Genomic DNA, 12,793 nt, shown 5'->3' with positions numbered 1-12,793 from the left:
CAGTCCAACTTAAAGGTGCATTATCGCCACCAACTGGACTGGAGTGTAGTGTGGAGAGTTGGGAAATAAAACCCCTACTAGTTCTTTATCAAATGAAAAGTAAATTACCTCAGAAAGCCCTATAGATTTTAAATAATGAAAGACAATATTGTGAATTAAATTAATGTCACTTCCATAACTTGGTAAACTTTTTAAATGAATACTGTCAACCCCCAAAGCTAGTAGTGCAGCCTGCATTTGCTTTCTTTCAACCTTAGATGCTTCAAAAGAAGGTGTTCAACTGTTTCATAATGATGACAAAACCTACACACCCCAAAGTGATGTTTTCCATCAAGACACAAGGAATAGTATGCCCAATTCTAAGTCAATATAATTCCTTCCCCTCTTGTCTTACCCTTTCTCCCATCAATCCAACAGTTTTGTGCATTCTGGAAAAGTGTCTCTCCTTATACCCATTCTCCCACAAGTCTTGCCATAATTCCTTGATTCTTAGCCCCACCAACCCCTTAGCTCCTGATTTGCTAAGTGGAAGGTCTATACCCCAGATAAACTTTTAACAGTTTTTTTGGTCAAACAATCAACCTGCTCGTGTGCACCTCTGTTAGCAGGAACCCATAAGAAGAGGACATGTAGACCAATACTTTGAATGTGAAATAGTTTGAAGAGTTTCCAGCAGTAAATCAGACCTACTGCTAGAACGACCTGTTAGAAGACTAGTTAAAACCAAAAAAGAACCTGAAGAAATTATAGCTTTGCAAGGACAGATTTTCTTCACCACTTCAAGCCCAAAATGATGGCAACCAGTTCTGCAGTATACACTGATAAATAGCTAGTGAGATGTTTCTTTATTGTTACCTGCAAAGATGGCCACACCTGCATTCCCTGTTAAATTATCTTTTGATCCATCAGTAAAAATGGTCAACAGATCACAATAATCTTCCTTAACATAATGATGAACCAACAGACTCTCAGGCATATCAGGATCCTTGGATTTCATTAAATTATGCAACCTAAAATCAACTAAGGCCATTGGAAAAAACCAAAGTGTGATTACTGAAAAAGCTACAATGGGACAAATTACGTAATCCAGCAAACCCATAGTCCCTGCGTGATGAGAACCCAGCCACTCAAAAGTAAAAACACTCTTCTTGTGATGTTCCAACACACTTTTAACAGGGTGATTATTCCTCTGCTCCCTCAAGTTAACCCAGTATGTTAACAACAACTTCATCCTCCACAACTGTAAAGGTAACCAGTAAAGCTGAAACAGGAGATACACAACACAGTCTTAAAGCCTGAGTTTGTGTTACATCCATTTTAAGTTTGAAGAAGCAGCTGATCCATAAGCCACACAACCATAATCAAGTACCGACCTAATTAAGTAGAAATGGTCACAGAGATTTTCGTGTAGCACCCCAAGAAAACCCACATAGACACCAAAGAATATTTAATGCCCCTTTACATTTGTCAATTATTTTTCTGATATGGTGTTTCCATGTCAGCTTATTATCCAGCCACATGCCAAGAACTCTTACCACTGACACTTCTTCAAGAATTAATTTCAAATTAAGTGTAGATCTATTGATCCTCTTTGTAAAACATATAACGTGCATTTTAGCTACAGAAAGCTTAAAAATCCATCTATCTGCCCACTGTTCAACCTTATTAATTGCTAATTGCATCCTATATACAGTTAAATTAAATTTTTTTCCTCTGGTCTATAAAGCTCCATCATCTGCAAAAGATGATTTCTGCACCCCAGTGCCCATCTCAGAGAAAATGTCATTAATCATAATATTAAACAATAAAGGGCTACAAATACTGCCTTGTGAAATACATTCTCTGCCTCATAGAAGCCCGAATATACCCTTCATACCCTTACCTGAATAGACTGTCCAAATACAAAACTCTGAAAAAAATTATATAGCCTTCCTCTCGCTCTTAATTTCCATAATTTAATCAGAAGACTGTTCCTCCATAACATGTCATATGCTTTCTCTATATCAAAGAATACTGCAATTACAACTTCTTTATTTACCTATGCTTTACTAATATCATCTTCCAAACATAAAACTGAATCCATAGTTATTATACCTTTCTGAAATCTATACTGATAAAATGCTATATCATCTCTTTTTTCCAAAATATGATTCAACTGCTCTATTACCATGTGTTCCATAAGTTTACACAAATGGGACGTTAATGGTACTGGTCAATAACTAGAAGAATCCCACAGGGGTCTCCCAGGTTTTACAATAGGTACTACTACGCCATTTTTCATGATGGCCTGAACTCAAAATATGATCCAAAAACTTAAGAGAGTTGTCAGCCAAATGTTTAAACATAGAATAACATATATAATCCTTTTCTGCAGCCGTCTGACCTGAACTATCAATAGCTTTCTTAAATTCACACAAGGAAAACTCAACATCACTAATACTATCATTGCTACAGCTGGCTTCTAACACATAAGGGTATTCACTCAGAATCTTATCCTACTTTGTTTAGCCTCTTCACTTCAGTTATCTTGATTATGAGTTGTGGCAAGTGACCATGCTGGTAACTCAACCTTCTCTGTTTCAGTAACAATCATACAACCTTCTTTAATCATCAGTTAAACCTTCCAGAATACAGCAGTGCTCTGGCAGGATAGATTGGAGGGCTCGTCTAGGAAGACTATTTGGGTGGAACTGAGGAATGAGAAAGGTGTAGTAACACTTATAGGGGTGTATTATAGACCACCTAATGGAGAGCGAGAATTGGAGGAGCAAATTTGCAAGGAGATAGCAGATGTTTGTAGTAAGCACAAGTTTGTGATTGTGGGAGATTTTAATTTTCCACACATAGACTGGGAAGCCCATACTGTAAAAGGGATGGATGGTTTGGAGTTTGTAAAATGTGTGCAGGAAAGTTTTTTGCAGCAATACATAGAAGTACCAACTAGAGAAGGGGCAGTGTTGGATCTTCTGTTAGTCAATGAAATAGGTCAGGTGATGGAGGTATGTGTTGGGGAGCACTTCGGGTCCAGTGATCACAATGCCATTAGTTTCAATATAATTATGGAGAAGGATAGGACTGGACCCAGGGTTGAGATATTTTATTGGAGAAAGGCTAACTTTGAGGCGATGCGAAAGGATTTAGAAGGAGTGGATTGGAACAATTTATTTTATGGGAAGGATGTAATAGAGAAATGGAGGTCATTTAAAGGTGAAATTTTGAGGGTACCAAATCTTTATGTTCCTCTTAGGTTGAAAGGAAAAGTTAAAAGTTTGAGAGAGCCATGGTTTTCAAGGGATATTGGAAACTGGGTTCGGAAAAAGAGAGATATCTACAATAAATATAGGCAGCATGGAGTAAATGATGTGCTCGAGGAATATAAAGAATGTAAGAAGAATCTTAAGAAAGAAATTAGAAAAGCTAAAAGAAGATATGAGGTTGCTTTGGCAAGTAAGGTGAAAATAAATCCAAAGGGTCTCTACAGTTATATTAATAGCAAAAGGATAGTGAGGCATAAAACTGGTCCCTTAGAGAATCAGAGTGGACAGCTATGTGTGGAGCCGAAAGAGTTGGGGGAAATTTTGAACAATTTCTTTTCTTCGGTATTCACTAAGGAGAAGGATATTGAATAGTGTAAGGTAAAGGAAACAAGTAGGGAAGTTATGGAAACTATGATGATTAAAGAGGAGGAAGTAGAAACATAGAAACTAGAAAATAGGTGCAGGAGTAGGCCATTCAGCCCTTCGAGCCTGCACCGCCGTTCAGTACTGGTGCTTTTAAAGAATATAAAAGTGGATAAATCTCCGGATACTGACAGGATGTTCCCTAGGACCTTGAGGGAGGTTAGTGTAGAAATAGCAGGGGCTCTGACAGAAATATTTCAAATGTCATTAGAAACGGGGATGGTGCCGGAGGATTGGCATATTACTCATGTGGTTCTATTGATTAAAAAGGGATCTAAGAGTAAACCTAGTAATTATAGGCCTGTCAGTTTGACGTCAGTGGTGGGTAGATTAATGGAAAGTATTGTTAGAGATGGTATGTATAATTATCTTGATAGACAGGGTCTGATTAGGAACAGTCAACATGGATTTGTGCGTGGAAGGTCATGTTTGACAAATCTTATTGAATTTTTGAAGAGGTTACAAGGAAAGTTGATGAGGGTAAATCAGTGGATGTTGACTATATGGACTTCAGTAAGGCCTTTGACAAGGCTCCGCACGGAAGGTTAGTTAGGAAGGTTCAATCGTTAGGTATTAATATTGAAGTAGTAAAATGGATTCAACAGTGGCCGGATGGGAGATGCCAGAGAGTAGTGATGGATAACTGTTTGTCAGGTTGGAGGCTGTGACTAGTGGTGTGCCTCAGGGTCACTGGGTCCAATGTTGTTTGTCATATACATTAATGATCTGGATGATGGGGTGGTAAATTGGATTAGTAAATATGCAGATGATACTAAGATAGGTGGCATTGTGGGTAATGAAGTAGGTTTTCAAAGTTTGCAGAGAGATTTAGGCCAGTTAGAAGAGTGGGCTGAGCGATGGCAGATGGAGTTTAATGCTGATAAGTGTGAGGTGCTTCATTTTGGTAGGAATAATCCAAATAGAACATACATCGTAAATGGTAGGGCATTGAAGAATGCAGTAGAACAGAGTGATCACTCATGTGGATAGGGCGGTGAAGAAAGCTTTTGGTATGTTGGCCTTTATAAATCAGAGCATTGAGTTATAGGAGTTGGGATGTAATGTTAAAATTGTACAATGCATTGGTAAGGCCGAATTTGGAGTATTGTGTACAGTTCTGGTCACCGAAATATAGGAAAGATGTCAACAAAATAGAGAGGGTACAGAGAAGATTTACTAGAATGTTACCTGGGTTTCAGCACCTAAGTTACAGGGAAAGGTTGAACAAGTTAGGTCTTTATTCTTTGGAGTGTAGAAGGTTGAGCGGGGTATTGATAGAGGTATTTAAAATAATGAGGGGGATAGATCGAGTTGACGTGGATAGGCTTTTTCCATTGAGAGTAGGATAGATTCAAACAAGAGGACATGATTTGAGAGTTAGGGGGCAAAAGTTTAGGGGTAACATGAAGGGGAATTTCTTTACAGAGAGTGGTAGCTGTGTGGAATGAGCTTCCAGTAGAAGTGGTAGAGGCAGGTTTGGTATTGTCATTTAAAGTAAAATTGGATAGGTATATGGTCAGGAAGGGAATGGAGGGTTATGGGCTGAGTGCGGGCCAGTGGGACTAGGTGAGAGTAAGCGTCGGCTCGGACTAGAAGGGCTGAGATGGCCTGTTTCCGTGCTGTAATTGTTATATGGTTATATGTGTGGAAATAGGAAAACCAAGCTTCTTCAAGTCTAGGGGTAAATGAATCCTATTATGTGATGCACCATCAATAACTCACGCTGAGACGTAGGAAGCGAGGTATCGGCTTTTATCGGTTTTAATGAACAACACTACATCCTGGGGAATGAGGCAGAGCCACAGGTCACAGTCGCCTTTATACAGGGGTCTGTGGGAGGAGCCACAGGAGCAGCCCAGACAGGTATATCTAGTTCACCACATTATGTTTCTTGGATTTATTGTTATTGCCCGCAAGAAAATGAATCACAAGGATGTATACTGTGACCTACATGTACTTGGATAATAAATTTACTTTGAACTTTGGACAATAGTTAACCTCGCACAATGATACCGAACAAATGCTTGCACCAGTAAGAAGAAACCGAGAACCTAAAACGAGGTAAAGAAAGCATTTCATTCTCTCTCCTGCTCGGCCGGGGTTGCTAAGCTGCAGACATTCGAGGCAGCGGATTTTAAATCTCAGGATGGAGGCGGTTCTTCTCGTTTGAGGGAGGGAGCCGCCCCCCTCAGCAATGGAGCTTCTGATTGGCTAGTCGGTGTTCAATGGTGACGAGGCTTGGAGGGCGGTGGGGCGGAGAGAGACGGGGCACAGGGAGAGGATCGGCTCTGTGTGGCAATGAGTTATTTGGGATTAATTAGTAAAGGAGAGGGATGGACCGGGGCTGGGCTGAGGGCGGCTCCAACGTGCTCGGACTAAACCCAATAAAACTTGCCTTTGGAAGGAGCGGTGAGTGGCTACAGGCGCTGGGGGAAAGTTTCGGGGAGGGAAGTCCAGGCTACAGAGGGGGCTTGGGCCCGTACTCCCGGCCCAGGTTGTCGAGGAGGGGCGACCCACCGGGTCCACTCCCGAACCAGGCTGCATGGGTTGGGCCCTCTCCGCGCTCGTCCCCGGCCCCCAGTTGCCTCTAAGAGTTTGTGGCGCCCATCTTAATCCCGTTGAGACGGAGGTGGGGAGGGAGACCTTCGCCTTCCCATGCCTCCTCTTCCTAAATGATGCTAGTTTATAGTGGCGCCGGCGTTTCCTCAGTGCAATCACTTTTTTATGTAAGAGTTCAACGTCGACAGTTATGAAAGAAGGGAAAAATGCAGCTTGTCGATTGCATTTCAGCCTCTGCATATCCAAACTGGCTGTTTCTGTCTTGTTAGGTTGCAACCAGGGTGCAGTATGAGTGTGTCATCGCAGATCATTTGCATTTTCACTTGGAGAATTATGCCTGTATGGGCGTTTTTTTAAAATTCCATCTTCTAACCTCCCTCAACAACTCCCACCACTCCTCACCCTTAGCCCTGCCCTTCAAGGTGGTGGTATGTTTTTATGGAGTAGGGGATATACATTTTTGCTGTCAAAGCTGTGCTTTTGGTGTACAGAACAGAAAATATAGATGAAATTGCAATGATTCTGAGATCTTTTTTGGCATTGGAAAGAATGGTACTAACAGTCCCAGGAATTGTGTGTTTCAGTACTTGGAATTTGTTCAGGATCAAGCTTGCAAAGTATAGCTTTGGAGGTTTTAAAAATGTGCTTATCAATATTATCTTACAGTAGCTTTGATGGGATTAAGTAAACACTGTTGCTTTTTCTAAAACTGATCAGACAATGATGGCAAGGATTAAACTATGGGTTTTAAGGTGGATCCTTGTGGTTCTTGCTTATGTAGTTTAACAATTGATCATTTTTAGATAATAGCTTGTTTGTCTTTGAATTTACAGGAAGTGTTATCTTCTAACATCAACACATTTTCTAGTTAAGCTATTTTTTGTATTTGCATACAATAATTCCAAGAGTGCTGTACTCTTCATTGTGTTAAGAATTCAGTTGGTCTTTGTATTTCATGCATTCAGCTGAGCAGAGCCCAGTTGTTTGTCCAATCACAAACAAGTGAAAATCTTAATGCTGGAAATCCAAGCAACACACACCAGTTGCTGGAGGAACTCAGCAGGCCAGGCAGCATCTATAGAAAAGAGTATAGTTCACATTTCGAGCCGAGACTGTTCACCAGGACTCGGCCTGAAACCTCAACGGTACTCTATTACGTAGATACTGCCTGGCCTGCTGAGTTCCTCCAGCAATTTGAGTGTATTTGATTGTCTGTTTGAGTTTGGCCCATACTACTGTCAACATCAGCTAATTTTACCATTTGAAAGATTGCTCTCTGTTTCCTGTTTTCATCTACAACCCCAGAAGCTGAGTTGTGTTTAATATCATTGGCGCTGTACATCTCTCTACAGGCATATCAGTACATCTGTAGAAATTTGTTATGATCTTTGACATACTGAGTCTCCTCAAACTCCTAATGGAATACAGCTGCCTTCCAACACCCAGCCTGCAATTGGAAGCTGTACACAATTCATGTTCTTCTGTCAGTGTCATCTGAATCAGATTCTTGTCAGTGTAATTGCATTCTTCTTCCGAGCTAAACACTTTGTTTTTTTATTTTTTTGATACACCTTCCAGCCCGACTGCCCCAGCAACCCCAATTTAAACCTAATCTAATCACGGACCAATTTACAATGGCCAGTTAACCGACCCGGTACATCTTTGGACCGTGGGAGAAAACTGGGGCTCCCAGGGAAAACCCACACATTCCACAGAGAGGGCACACAATGACTCCCTACAGAATGGTGCTGGAATTGAACTGTGAAACAGCCTGATCTGTAATAGCATTGCCCTAACTGCTATACTACTGTGCCACTGAAGGATAAGGTTAAAGGGCTCAATCTGGTTCACACATGTAGCTTTGTGTGTAACAAGAGAATTAATTCCATGCTCCTTTCCCTTTGTTATTAGTAATCATATTCTTCAAGTATTCCCTTTCGGAATGGAAATAAATTTCCTTGATTGACTTTATTGAAAGGCCAAGATTGAGTGGACGAGGAGAGGATACACTGTATATGCACCCACCATGTTTAAATGTCTATAGGTTGAGTGCACACTATCTTGGGTGCAATTAGAACAATACCTGGGTTGGAATGCCCAGTGAAAGGCCTAGAGTCCATGTGGAGAGGCTGATTCCTGTAGTGGGAAAGTCTAGGATCAGAGGACACAGCCTCAGAGTAGAGGGACATCCATTTAGAACAGAGATGAGAAATTTCTAAGCCAGAGGTTTATGAATCTGTGAAATTCATTCCACAGGCGGCTGTGGGGGCCGAGTCAATGAGCATAGTTAAGACAGAGGTTGATAAGTTCTTGATTACTCAGGATTTCAAAGATTATGAGGAGAAGGCAAGAGAATAGGGTTGAGAGGGATAATATAGCAGCCATGATGGAATGGTGGACAGACTGAATGGCCTAATTCTGCTCCTATGTCTGTTGATTTTTATGGAAAATATATAATTGAATGTGCTGCTACCTTTCATTCAGGTGTTGCATTTCAGATTGTTACATCCTTTTCTGTAAAGCAGTTTCTTAAATAGTCTGAGGAACTATGACCATAATTAAGTCTTCTGGTTATCAACGCTTCTGACACTGGAAACAGTTTTTCATAATTTACTCCATCAAAATACTGCACTCCCTTGAACACCTGCTAGTTGGCAAAGTAGTAAGGTTATTTTGTTGTTTCCAAATTCAGACTCTTTAATTAGAATGTTTAAATAATTGCCTTTTTGCTTTTGAATGTTCATCTATATACAAAGTAAACAGTGTGGTGACAAGTTTTAAGTCCTTAAATGAATAGGCCAAAACAATCAACTTGTTTACTCTGTAATTGATTAAATTATTTTAATTGATGTATTTAGAGATGAAACCAGATTGAGAGTGCTTTGAAAACATTAATTGATTCTGCAGCAACCTAATTTTTTTTTATTTTATAAAGTTTGATTCATTTACAGAAAACTTGGAAAGACATTAGGTTTCCAGGCATTCAAAACTATAAAACGAGTTTTACTCTTAAGAAATTGTGGTGCGTTCTGATAGACTAACATCTGATTGTTGTCAAAATGTGACCATTGTTATGAGGAACACATAAAATGCTGGAGGAACTCATCAAGCCAGGCAGCATCTGTGGAAAAGAGTATAGTTGATGTTTCGGGCCAAATCCCTTTGGCAGGACTGGGGAAAAAAGCTGAGGAATAGATTTAAAAGATAGGGGGAGGGAAGAGAAACACAAGGTGATTGGTGAAACCTGGAGGGGGAGGAATAAAATAATGTGCTGGGAAGTTGATTGGTGAAAGGGACAGAAAATCATTGAAGAAAGAAAAGGGGGAGGAGTACCAGAGGGAGGCGGTGGGCAGGCAAGGAGATTAGGTGATGGGAAATGGTGAAGGAGTGAGGTTGAGGGCATTACCAGAAATCGATGTTCATGCCATCAGGTTGAAGGCTGTAATATGAGGTGTTATTCCTCCAGTCTGAGTGTGACTTCATCGTGACTGGAGGAGGCCATGGATTTTCTATCAGAATGGGAAGTGGAATTAAAATGGGTGGCCACTGGGAGATCCCACTTCTTCTGGTGGACAGAGCGTAGGTGCTTAGCGAGGTCTATGCCAGGTCTCACTGATGTACAGGAGGCCACACCGGGAGCACGGACTCAGTATATGAGCCCAATAGACTCACAGGTGAAGTGTCGTCTCACTTGGAAGGATTGTTTAGGGCCCTGAATGGTGTAGGGGCAGGTAAAAGCAGGATCTCCCATTGGCCTTCTCCACTGTCATGATGAGGACATACTTGGGCTGGAGGAACAACACCTTGGGCATTCTTAATGGGTAGCCTCCAACCTGATGGCATGAACATAGAATTCTCTAGCTTCCAGTAATGCCCTCCACCTCCACCCCCACCCCACCATTTCCCAAACCCTTTTCCCTCTCTCACCCGAACTCCTTGCCCATCCATTGCCCCCCTTTCTTCTGTGGCCTTCTGTCCCTTTCACCAATCAACTTCGCTGCTCTTTACTTCATTCCTCCTCTTCCCAGTTTCACCAATCACCTTGTGTTTTTCTCTCTCCACTTCCCCCACCTTTTCAATCTGCTCCTTAGCTTTTTTTCTCTCCAGTCCTGCTGAAGGGTTTCAGCCCAAAACGTCGACTGTACTCTTTTCCATAGATGCTGCCTGGCCTGCTGAGTTCCTCCAGCATTTTGTGTTGTTCGTATTTCCAGCATCTGCAGATTTTCTCTTGGTTGAGCTGTTATGAGGACTCCTTTTTTCTGGCCCAATTCTCATGTGCCAGCACAAACTAGATAATTTTATACCATATCCTCTTTTTTTTAAAAAAAAGGAAGATTTTGAACCAAAATATTTTAAATTGAATTTAGCTTCTGGTTATAATTGTTCTGGTTATACTGTTAGGAAAGTTATGCTGACTAATTGGAAAGGAAAATAATCTTGTGTATATAATACCAGAACAATCAATGTTTCAGCTTTCCAAAACAAAACTGTTTGTGGTATTAACAGAAATGTGTATACATAAAATACCTCTCCAAATCTCTTGCCTTAATATTTGCAGCTGGACAGATAATGGCCAGGAAGAACTGGTCACACTTAGACCAGATGATAGTCAGATGAAATGCTCTTAGTTATTGTGCAGGAGTATGTCTGCTTCAAGGAACTGAGCACCAATTCTAAGCAATGGGAAAGGTTGTAGGTGTCAGTGCAATAAGCTTGGATATTGCACAGCCATTGCAGGTTGTCTCTGGTGATGGATTTGCTTAAGTGCTGAGTGTGATCTCTCCCTTCCTGCTTTACAAGCAGCACTGAAAGGATCATGTTCCTACTGCAGACACAACTCCCATCTCTGTTCAGATACATTTCCTTCGTGCCTGAAACTAGCCTGAAATTGACATCTGAATTTTTAAAAATCTGAGGTCTGTGTTCGAGTGTTTTATTTACTATCCCACCCCAGATATAGCTTGTAAGTCTTCCACCCCTAAAATATGACTGGTTAAACAGAAAGCAAGTTTGTTTACTGTTGAATTCCAGTTGTCAAGAATTTAATCCTACATGTCTTTCCTAGTTTGACTGCTCGCAAGGAATACCTTGGACAAAGTAAATTGGTTAGTCATCATGGATAGAGCTATTAATTGTCACTGGGTTATCATCTGTCCACTGCCATGCTGATTTGTGTAAATGTGTGTGGGGGGGGTGGGGATTACCATTGATCTTGTTACTGATTCTAAGCGTTAAGCAATGAAAATGTTTGCATGAGCTTGTGTTTTGACTTTGTTGTTGCTTTCCAGTATTCTCTAGCTCTTTACCACTGGATTTTAACCAGTTTTGTGAAATTCCTGATTCCTGAACTGGAAAGACTTAATAGTTAGATCCCAACTTTATCCCTCAACCATCAGGCTTTGTTGGCTGGTGGCTCAGTGACATCAGTGCTGGTCACCAGAACGGAGGTTCCCGAGTTCAAATCCAGTTGGGCTGATCCCGAGTATGCTTTCCATCCGTGCCGTGTTGAGCTTGCAAATCGACCTCGTAAAATAGAGAGAAATACTGCAAAATGCCTGTGTGAGGAGTGGCGTGCCACACAGTCTTTCGTTCTGCACCTTGTAAAGCATGAAAATGCCCAACACTGGCTAGGCCTGGGTCGACGTCGTCATCATCATCAGGCACTTAAACCAGAGGGGATAACTTCACTCACCTCAACACTAGACTGATTCAGAATCTACACACTTACTTTTAAGAACTCTACAGCTTCTATTCTCAATATTTATTATTTATTTTTCCTTTGCACTTATACAGTCTGTCTTTTGCATATGGGTTCTTTGTCCGTCTGTCTTGAGGTTTTTAATTGATTCTAATGTGTCTTGGTATTTACTGTAAATGCCTACAAGAAAATGAATCTCAGGATTGTATATGGTGACATATACGTACTTTGATAATAAACTTTGAACTTTGACATGATACATGTCAAACATTGTCCAATTTTGATGGTGTCAAATGATCTGGCACGTGTGAACTGGAGCATGCTGTTTTCTGGCAAAGGTGTCCTTGGTAAGTGGGAGACATTCAAAAGTGAAATTTTCACAGTACAAAGCTTGCCGGTCAGAATAAAGATAACAGGTGTAGGGAACCTTAGTTTTCAAGAGAGATTGAGGCTCTGGTTAAGAAAAAAGATGCAGAGCAGGTACAACGTACAAACAAAATGCTGGAGGAACTCAGCAGGCCAAGTAGCATCTGGGAAAAGAGTACAGTCAGAGTTTCGGGCGAAACCCTCTGGCAGGACTACAGAAAAAAGCTGAGGAGTAGATTTAAGAGCAGGTGCCGGCAGGTAGGTCCAAATCAGGTACTTATGGAATATAAGAAATGCAAGAGAATGTTTGTAGAAATCATGAGGGCTAAAAAAAGGCATGAGGTTCCCCTAGCAGGCAAGGTGAAGGAGAATCCTGAGGGATTCTACAGATTTGTTAAGAGCTAAAGGATTGCAAGGGACAAAATTGGTCCCCTGGAAGATCGGAATGGAAATCCTTGTGTGGAGTCAAAAGAGATGGGGGAAATGTTAA

At 41.0% G+C, this 12,793-nt stretch overlaps 1 protein-coding gene across 2 annotated transcripts in view; it reads left to right on the top strand.

Annotated features, from left to right (window-relative positions):
- The first annotated feature begins 5,938 nt into the window (after positions 1–5,938).
- btbd7 (BTB (POZ) domain containing 7) overlaps positions 5,939–12,793 on the top strand; it is a 95,975-nt gene continuing 89,120 nt past the window's right edge. For both annotated transcript variants that reach the window (XM_073039151.1, XM_073039150.1), the window contains exon 1: positions 5,939–6,089. The gene's annotated coding sequence lies outside the window, so the exon portion shown is untranslated. The remainder of the gene's footprint in view (positions 6,090–12,793) is intronic.

Source organism: Hemitrygon akajei, chromosome 3 (assembly GCF_048418815.1).
Source record: "Hemitrygon akajei chromosome 3, sHemAka1.3, whole genome shotgun sequence".
NCBI lineage: Eukaryota > Metazoa > Chordata > Chondrichthyes > Myliobatiformes > Dasyatidae > Hemitrygon > Hemitrygon akajei.
The sequence above is the reverse complement of the archived record's forward strand: the minus strand, read 5'-3'. Positions and strand labels throughout refer to the sequence as shown.